The sequence below is a fragment of the Melanerpes formicivorus genome, unplaced genomic scaffold, assembly GCF_026170545.1.
Source record: "Melanerpes formicivorus ecotype bairdi unplaced genomic scaffold, bMelFor1.0.p_v2 SCAF_4, whole genome shotgun sequence".
NCBI lineage: Eukaryota > Metazoa > Chordata > Aves > Piciformes > Picidae > Melanerpes > Melanerpes formicivorus.
Window position 1 is genome coordinate 17,435,321 of NW_027142356.1, and position 10,330 is coordinate 17,445,650.

A 10,330-nucleotide genomic window follows, 5' to 3' on the forward strand; every position below is an offset into this window, starting at 1 on the left:
GTCATAAATGACTATAAAAACTTTTAAGCCAAAAATGTCACCCCCCTAGAGAGACATTGAGCCTTATTCTCTGCCTTCTTATATTCCTATTCCATTTATTCCTGCAGAGGTAGGGTCAATTCACATCAGCTTTGACAAAGAATCAGTTCTATATTTTTAATGCTTAGCAAAGAACACCAGTTAGCTAGGAGCAATGGATTCAAACTACTTCATTTGTGCTGTAATGATGTATTGTCAGCAAATGCTATTTTAAGAGTGTGCACCTCCTGTAGTAGAAATTAGTAAATCTCAAAGACCAAAGAGATAACATATAGAACATTATTAGTCAGTTTTGCTGTTTTAAAAGTAGGAGCAAACTATTAAGAATGGGTTGAATGTGTATGGTGACTTCTCCAAACATTTGTGTATTTGTCTCGTAAATCAGTGTAAGCTAGTTTTCACTGTTGTTTTCACTCCCCTGCTTGGAAATTGAGCCAGTGATTTCCTATTTCACAAAAAAAAACCCCTACTGGTGTATCACAGCTATTGTGGAGGTCTGCCAAATGAGTCAGCACACACAGAATGGGTCAGTGCTGTCATATGAAGTGACCTTGATGCTTTAAAAAAGGCACATTTTTAACACATTGCACAAATACATTACTCATCTGGTTTCTTTGACTGCATATATGGCAGTCAAACTGGGTGCATAAATATGTCAAGAAGAAACAGAACTCCATGAAAATCAAGCCCAAAGCATACCTTTATTTTAGATCCTGTTCATGCCAGCAGATCACAGATTATCCTGGCTGATAAAATGCATCCTGACTTCTCTTAAGAAAGCATCAGTGTCTTCACAATCTAACATAATGATTTAAGTATAACAATGGTCTGAGACAGTAAGAAAACAGTTTTTTTTTTTCCAAGAGAATGTCATAGAAGAGAATAAAGTAAAAAAGCACAACTTTTGAAGGACTGAGGGAATAGTATCAAAGCTCATCTGTTGAGGTATGGATCTTCTACTGCCCCAGATAACTACTGATGTAAAGATAACCAAAGTCAAAGTGGAAGACAGCACAGAGGAAGATAAGAGAGGGAGGCATGTAAGAATACAGAATTAAGAAGGTTGGAAAAGATCTTCGAGATCATCAAGTCCAACCTATCACCAAACACCATCTAATCAACGGAACTATGGAACTAAGTGACTCATCCGGTCTCTTTTTAAACACCTCCAGCAGGGGTGACTGCACCACCTCCCTGGAATAGGGACAAGAGAGCAGAGGAAAAAGTAATACTGGGCCTAGGGTGGAATGTGTAAACTGGAAAAAGAATTCAAGGCAGGCAAAATTACACATAATTGAAATTAGATGCAGTTAATAAGGGTTATAGCAAAATTCAGAGAAAGGAAGCTGATTAGAAAGGAGAGACAGGGAAACCAAGGAGAGGGATTTGCCCTTCATATGAAAGAGCAGTGGGAATGCACAAAGATCAGCCTAGGGATGGACATGAGCCAGCGGACAATTTACAGGTTAGGAACAGCGGTCAGACCATCATGGGTGGCATTGCAGTGGGTGTCTGCTACAGATTTCCTGTTCAATAAGCAAGTGAGGTGTTATTAATGCAACTTGGGTTTTAGCCCATGTCAAAACTTTTCAGCTTTTCAGAGGCCCAGAGTATCACACCATGTTAGAATCACAGAATGCTAGAGGTTGGAAAGAACCTTGAAAGATCGTCCAGTTCAACCCCCTTGCCAGAGCAGGATCACCTAGAGTAGATTACACAGGAACACATCCAGGAGTATGCAGTCCTGTGAACAGTGTAAGCTGAAGCTTTCATTTTAGTCACCAGTAGTGACTACATTACAGTTATAAAAGATATGGCTACCCAGACTACAAACAGGCTGGGTTTTTTTTCTTTTTCTCAGTAGCCAGGCACAGTAAAGGCAAACTCAGACTTGCTCCAAATGTCTTTCCAGCCTAATGGGAATCTTTTCACTGACTTCAGCAAGAAGTGAATAATAACTACTGCACCAAAGATGTGTAAGGGAGGCTCAGTGTGCAATATATTCATAACAGTGACATTTTACTGAGCTGCAATGAGCCATGAGTCATGTACTGCTAGATGTAATAGTCTGAAGACAAAAAAATATTATACAGATAGCAAGCAGGGGGAGGAGGGATATGAATGTTGTGCAGAATAACCAAAAGTTAGATTTCTCCAAAAGCCACAGAAACTAAAATATTACCCAGCCATAAGAGCATTCAAAGGCCTAAGAGCAGTTAAATTTTAAAGACACAGTAAATCAGGAATGCAGGAATGGCCCACTCAGGCATCTGGGGTATTTATATCATGTGACATCTAACTATTCTGAAGTGAAGAAATGATGGGCTGATAAATGCCTCTTGTTTTGCAATAGGTTGGAATATGACCCGTAATCTTGCTAAATACAGTCCCAAACAGATTCAATATTGTAATGCACATGACCAAGTATAGCTCTGTAACAACTCCTTAACCAGACTCATGCATGAGACCATTAAATAATTATTTTAGTGACCAGAATCCAACTAAGGCTGACTCTGCCTCAGATTTTTTCTTAACATTTCAGGGGCTCAATATACCCAGCATTCATAAGTAACACGCCTTGGTCAGCTGGAATGGGAGCTGGATCTAAGCTTTTCCATCACTTTGAGCAGACAGTTATAATAGTGTATAATAGTAGTGAGGGCTTGCTGCTCCTTAAGGGATGGGAAGGTGTGGGCTGAGAATGATGCCCAGCCAGCAGGGCAGGCATCTTGTCAGATAAGGCCCAGTCCCATAGTACCCAAGCAAGGTGAATAATGCAGGATCACAGTTGGCAGCCAGGCTTAGTCAAGAATCCAGATCATCAGGCAAATTCATGGTTACAAAGCAGGGCTCAGGTCAAGTCAGAAGATAAGACTTCAGGTTAGGGCCTTGATCAACACAGTTTGATCAATGTTCCACAGCCAGGCAGGACAGGGCTTTTGCCTAGCTGGAGACTAACAGTCCTCTAACATAGGTCTGGTGGGGACTAAAGGCCATGAACTGAGCTGGAATCAGGCTCCTGGGCCTAGAGGCAGGGGTTTAGGCAGAGGCCCAAAATGAGGTTTGTCAGGACCATTAAGGTCTACTAGTGCCCTGTTAAGTTAAATCTATGTTCCTTCAGCAGCAGCAACCAATCCAAAGACTCAGGACTCAGTTGCAATGTGCATGTAATGAGCATAGATTAATACCTATTGCACACTTCTAGTCAAAGGGCTAAGAATAGTGATGGCCTTACTAGGCAATAATAAGCAGAATGAGCAGTATCAAATTAGTGTTCATTTAGAAATGATAGATTTGACACCAGCTTTGTGATTGTCATTAACTAGGAAGGAAGCTGACATGCAATTTATGTTTTACAAAAGTTTTGGGTTTGCCTCTGCATTATAAAACATTATGACCCACTAATATGACAGAATCACAGGGTTTACGATAACTCTCTCTGTGACACGCATAGATCTGTATATTTGTATTTCATTATGTTGCTGAACATATAAATACTCCATACAATTTTGAGCCTGTTGAAATCAATGACTATCACTGTACTTCCTCTGTGTTAAATTCTGTTCTTCATTCCTCAATATTTTACTGAAAATCAATGGATAAAACAGGCACCACTAGATGGACCACTAGATGGATAAGGAGATGGATAAGGAACTGGCTTGATGGCCGCACCCAAAGAGTGGCTGTCAATGGCTCCATGTCCCAGTGGAGGCCAGTGACAAGCGGAGTCCCTCAGGGATCAGTCCTGGGACCTGTCTTGTTCAACATCTTTGTGGGTGACATGGACAGTGGCAATGAGTGCACCCTCAGCAAGTTTGCTGATGGCACCAAGCTGTGTGGTGCAGCAGACACGCTGGAGGGAAGGGAGGCCATCCAGAGGGACCTTGACAGGCTGGAGAGGTGGGCACAAGCCAACCTCATGAAGTTCAATAAGAGCAAGTGCAGGGTCCTGCATCTGGGTCGAGGCAATCCCAGGCACAAATACAAGCTGGGCAGTGACTGGCTGGAAAGCAGCCCTGAGGAGAGAGACTTGGGGGTGCTGGTGGACAAGAAGCTCAACATGAGCTCTCAATGTGCACTTGCAGTCCGCAAAGCCAATCAGATCCTGGGCTGCATCAGGAGAAGTGCGGCCAGCAGGTCGAGGGAGGTGATCCTCCCCCTCTACTCAGCCCTGGTGAGACCCCACCTGGAGTACTGTGTCCAGTTCTGGAGCCCCTATTACAAGAGGGATGTGGAGGTGCTGGAACGTGTCCAGAGAAGGGCCACAAGGATGAGCAGAGGGCTGGAGCACCTCTCCTATGAGGACAGACTGAAGGAGTTGGGGCTGTTCAGTCTGGAGTAGAGAAGGCTCCGAGGTGACCTAATTGTGGCCTTCCAGTATCTGAAGGGGGCCTACAGGAAGGCTGGGGAGGGACTTCTCAGGATCTCAGGTAGTGATAGGACTAGGGGGAATGGAATGAAGCTGGAGGTGGGGAGATTCAGGCTAGATGTGAGGAGGAGGTTCTTCACCATGGGAGTGGTGAGATCCTGGAATGTGTTGTCCAGGGAGGTGGTTGAGGCCCCGTCCCTGGGGGTGTTTAAGACCAGGCTGGATGAGGCTCTGTCCAGCCTGATCTAGTGTGGGGTGTCCCTGCCTATGGCAGGGGGGTTGGAACTAGATGATCCTTGTGGACCCTTCCAACCCTGAATGATACTATGATATTATGATACTATGATACCTATTACTACACTGACATCTGGCTCGAGGTTTCATTAAAATATTGATAAAATATTAGATGGATTAACTGAGACCAAGCGTTACCCCATATAATGTAACCCTACAAGTACAATGAAAGCCTTCTTTCACACATGCTACTATAAAGCTTTTGTTAATATGAATTCCTCTTCTTGGATACTCAAAATGAAGTATTGTTCATTGCCATATGGCTCATATTAAATATAAGGAAACAAACAAAAACACAGTTAAGTCTTTGACATTTTAATGACCATGGATCAGCTACTCCTGCTAGAAGCTGCTCTATTGGCTAATTACACTCCCTGGCAAAAACATTAACTTTGGGTTTAGCGCAATTTCAGAGTCTGCAGTTTCCTGCTACTTCTGAGTTCAAATTTTGATGCTGGAAAAGGTTAAATGCATTATCTGTAGACCTTAAAGCCCTCATCTGAGATGAGGGTCCATTTGGTGGTGCATAATTCGAATGTCTTGAGTAAGATTGATTGCGCAAGACTGAAAGCAAAATGTTGAAAGTGAATGGACACCACAGTGCTTCCATTTTAGGATAAGGGGTTTTCTCCTATGAGGAAAAGGTTCTTAGAGGATTTGTGATGGTAGTCTGGCTGTCCTTGAGAACTAGCCAATAACATTTCTCACAAGCACTAGTTATCCCATTAATCTCATATTTTAGAATCCAAATGAGTTACTGAGTGGTGCCAACTCCTACTGCTACCAGGATCATTTGTAGTGGTTCATAGGCTCCTCCCTCCATCCATCTCTGAAATGCAGAGATTTTCTACTGAATATAGGTAAAAAGATCTTTTGACTACAGTAATGTGTTAAATGTAAATGATATACCTTTTGAGGGAGAGACATGGTGATCAGAATTAGGAAACATGTTATTAAAGGAAAATTTGGTCCACATAGAATGGGAACAGAGCAATTCATATAAGTCATATCAAATAAGTCAAGTGAAAGATTGATGCATATAATGAGAACAGAGGTATCACTGTCTGCCTGCCATAACATCAGAGGATTAAAGCTGTCAGATGAGGATAAAACCAGAAAATAATGTTCTTATCTAAATACAAACATTCTCCTGAGATCAAGTCAACCACAGCTGGCACCTGCACTTCCAGAGAGTCCCATATTATGTGGAGGGAAATGAATAAAACTGTGTGCATGACAGACTGAGTTGAGTATCAGAGAGTTATTGCAGCATATCACAGAAGAAATGAAGTGACATAAACAAAACATTTCTTACACTATACCTATAAAAATAAAAATTTTTAAGGCTCAAGTTGACCCCACATAAATACTTGGAAGAAAGAGATTCCAAGAGAGAAAAAAAATCCCTGTTTTCAATAATTCAAAGCTTGGCAAACAGAATGACTTTCCTAAATAAAGGTGTTGATCCTATGTGAATCTGATGGTGATGAAGGCAGCTGCACAGACATGTGACTGGGGCTGCTAAAAGCTCAGAGTTCAGGTAACGTACCAACAATGCTAACAGGGAAGTCTGCCCTAATCATTCTCTGTACCCATATGTTCACTGTAATAAATACACAGAGAGAAAAAAGGATCTATTATCTGCCTCCCTAGCCTATATTGAATGATTATTTTGACATGATTTTTTCCATTAAAATCTTATATTATTTTAAATATAAAACCAGGGAGATGGAAAAGATTGTAACTGGACTTCAGAAAGTTATTGAAAAGATAAGCATATACCTCCAAAGGAATGCAATTATTTTCAGAGCCTGAGCTGCTCTACATGGAGTACTAGTTAAACTTAATGGAGGAGATGAGCACAAGAAATACGAGCTAAGTAAGAAACAGGCCAAATGGAATGCAGTGATTTGTACTGAAAGTTCGGCTGCTTGGATGGGGGGCAATTCTTAACAAAGGTCTTCAAGGATCCATTTTAGGATAAGTTCTTGTCTTAATATTTTCATTGATGACGTGGGCACAAAAAAATACATGTACTATTTAAAGTTAGCTCATGTTAAGAACTGGAAAGCAGGACTGATCTGTGTGAGCATCAGAATATCATATACAGAGAACTGTATGTCCTTCAGGACTGAAGTAACAGAAACTGGATTAAATTTTAATACTACAAATTACAGTGTCATGCACTTGAGGGCTGCTATGAAATATAGACAATTGGAAGCAATATAGGGGAAGGATAGCCATCAGAGGATAACCAGGACTCTCATTTGATACAGCTGTGGAAAGGGCAGCCCAATTCCTATGATGCACCAGGAAAACTATTTCCAGATAATAAGTATAAATAACATTGTATTAAGCACTTTTGATGTTGCAGCATGAATGCAGTCTATACTTAAAATCATCTATGTTCAAATTGTATTAGGTATAGAGAAGTCTTCCAGGATAACCAAAGGAACAGAGAGATTCCCTATGTCCTGGGGAAAGAATTAAAGAGAGCAGCCCATTCACCCTGGGACAAAACCTGAATCTAAATTGATCCTGAGTTATGAACTAAAAAGCAGGAATCCAACCCATCTGTAGGTGAAATCAAGTCTTAAATTTCCAGTTGATTCTCTAAATCCACAGGAATCTTACAGTGAGACTAGGTGTGCATCTCAGAGAGACAAACACAACCACACACAAGCCTCTGCTTTCAAAAGGCATACAACCTGGCTGAGTTTGTGGTTGCAAAGTTACCTTACAGCAAACATTCACACAGGTTCTCTCATTCATTTGTTTCTTTGTTCAGAAAAATTATTCATGGAAGTAAACACAGACCCTCTCCTCAATCTTCTCCAGCACCTTTGCAAAACTGATTTTCCACTCTAGTACTTTCTGTTTGCACATATTTTTTTCATGAAGTTAATATCTGCTTAAAGGAATGATATTCAGGTAGTCTCACAGAGTACCAACCACTTGACTACATCCACTTATGTGCCTCATGCATGGAGATATTTGACCAAAACTTCATAATAAGCATTAGCTGTGCAGACCCAGAAGGGGAGTCAGTCCTTTGGAAAGCCTCTATATATACCTATATTTCCAGTATTTGTGCTTCCAGAAGGAAGGACAGATTTACCAGGGGGCACATAATGGAGCTACAGTTCCTGCTCAACCCCATTTGCTCTGCACAGATTGATGTGCTCTCCATGTCATATGACAGAGGATGCATTGTTTTGTTCAATAGCACCCTTATTCACATCCTGACTGCATACAGCCCTGATGTATAGCAGTACTGTGTGAACAGATTGCTTCCATGACAGCTTTGAAACTCAGAAGGAGCCAGTTTGAATTGCAGTTTTATTTTTAATCATCCTACAAGTGACGTCTACAATCTCAGACACATCTATCTCCAACACAGTGCCAGTGCGGACAGTTCCGCATGGTTACCTTACAGACTTTTAAAGGGTGAGCCATGACCCTGAAGAAATTCAGAGTCCTGGTACACAGCTACTAAACAACCTGGACATTTTTTAGTTCTCGTTTTCTGTCTGTTGTGATATCTACCATCTGATGAATTTAGGAAACTGCTCCAAAACTACATCAAGGACACGTGCAGCTTGAATTCTGGATTCCTGGATAACCAGAATAGTATGACTCAGAAGGCTTGATAAGCTTTCCAATCATTTATTTCACAAAAGTACTTGAAGTACTTCCTAAACATTTTCAACCACAATTGCATGATTATTTTAGCCCTTTACACTTAAACTTTGAAATTCTGAAATTAAAGAAGACTAATTATACAGGATGATATTTATCTCAAGTAGTGTAATTGGCACTCTGGGTATATGTACATCGTAATGCAGAGATACCCAGGCTAACAGGAAAGAACACAATCGTGATAATTACAGTAAGAGTGTGGACAACGTGGAAGGGAAGAGAACTTGGAGCAAAACTATCTTCTGTAACAAAACCTTCTTTAGCTTCCACATTTGGGCTCCTCTAAACAACTTTAGAATATTTTTACCAGTGAATAAATCAAAGTGACATGCAGTAATTGTCTTTGATAGACAAGAAAAACTGCTTATATCGCATTATTGGATCCTACTAGAACAGCTTTCCTTTCATCAACCAATTCCATACTGCTTTACTAGACAGAAGCCCAAGTCTTCAGAAAGAAATGGCCACCTGATTACAGTCTCTCGGGCCTTACCGCTTTGCCCAGAGAGTAATTATCCCATCAAGGTTTCCATGACAACGTTTTTGTTCATGATGGACCCCAAGTAAAGCTGCTCATTTAAAGTGATAAGTCACATTCTGGTTCAAAGCTAGATGCAATGAATTCTCACCTTCCATATTACTCTATCTATTCTGATCAGATACTCACAAGAGATTCCCAGCTTCTTTAGCCACCTGCTATATTCTTCACAGGATTAAGGCTCCTGAAAAGTGTGATCCATTTTTCACTTGTGGAACAATTCAGTGAAATCCAAAGTGACCGTCAGAACTGAAACAAATTAATTACCTGGAAACAAGATTAAATGCACTTACTACATGCATGTAAGAAGTGCCAGGCTCTATTTAATTTTCCTCCTTTTTTCCAAAAAACCTGTGGACTAATTCAACAGCTGTGCTGCATCCCATTAGAGATGATATCATACAGGCAGAAGGGAAAAATCCTAGGGAAAGATTTCTGAGAAACACAAGGAGTAAGCAATTAGCTACAAATTAGTTAATTAATGACAAAAATGGTGACACTAATTAATCTTGTGATAACAGACTGATTCAAGAATTGCTGATATGTACTATTATTAGTCAGAAATGCTGCCAGATCATATGGTATTTAATTTACTTTAGAAAAGATGGAACTGTAAGAGGTTAATGCTATGATTTACAGAAAGTTAACTGCTTGCTTCCTATAACCATTAACAGCCACATGGTTAAACCACCATGCTTTATTTTAAAGGGAAAAATTACTTATTTAATTATTATAACTTTTAATTTCTCTCATAATCAAGCTCTCCATTGTCTTGACATACTTGGTTTTCTTTCATACTACAAAACCCACTTGATTACTGATATCATACAATTCATTAGTTGCTAATATGATAAGTGTGCAGTCAACTGTAGGGTGATGAAAACAAGTCTTTGTTGTTGTGGCTGTTTTTCAAAGTATGTATGCACAAAATAATTGCCTAACAACCCTGTCACCTTCAAATTATGTCTTTGTTAGCTTTGCTGACTCATTCTGGACTTTTTTTCCCCCCTCTCCAAAAATGAAGTAAATTCAAAAACTATTTTACATAAATTGTCAACTTAAATATTGTCAAGATATATATTTGAAGAGGATGGAAAGGAAGAAAATGGACTATTGCAAAGCAAAGCTAAAATACTAATGGTGAATATGAGAGAAGACAATAGCAAAGTGAAACAACGGCTTATGACAAAGTACCGAGAGGACACCTCTCCCTTGTTTGATCACAGCACTGTTCTGATGACAGTCATGGAAGTTAAGTTCTTGAAGTCTTTCAGTGTAATAATACAGGAAACTAGCAGAAAACAATTTAAGTATTTTTAATTCTGCTAGGAGGCACCAAGCTTCACAAATAAGTTGTTCTTTTCAGATAGGATCAAAAGGCAAAGAAAATA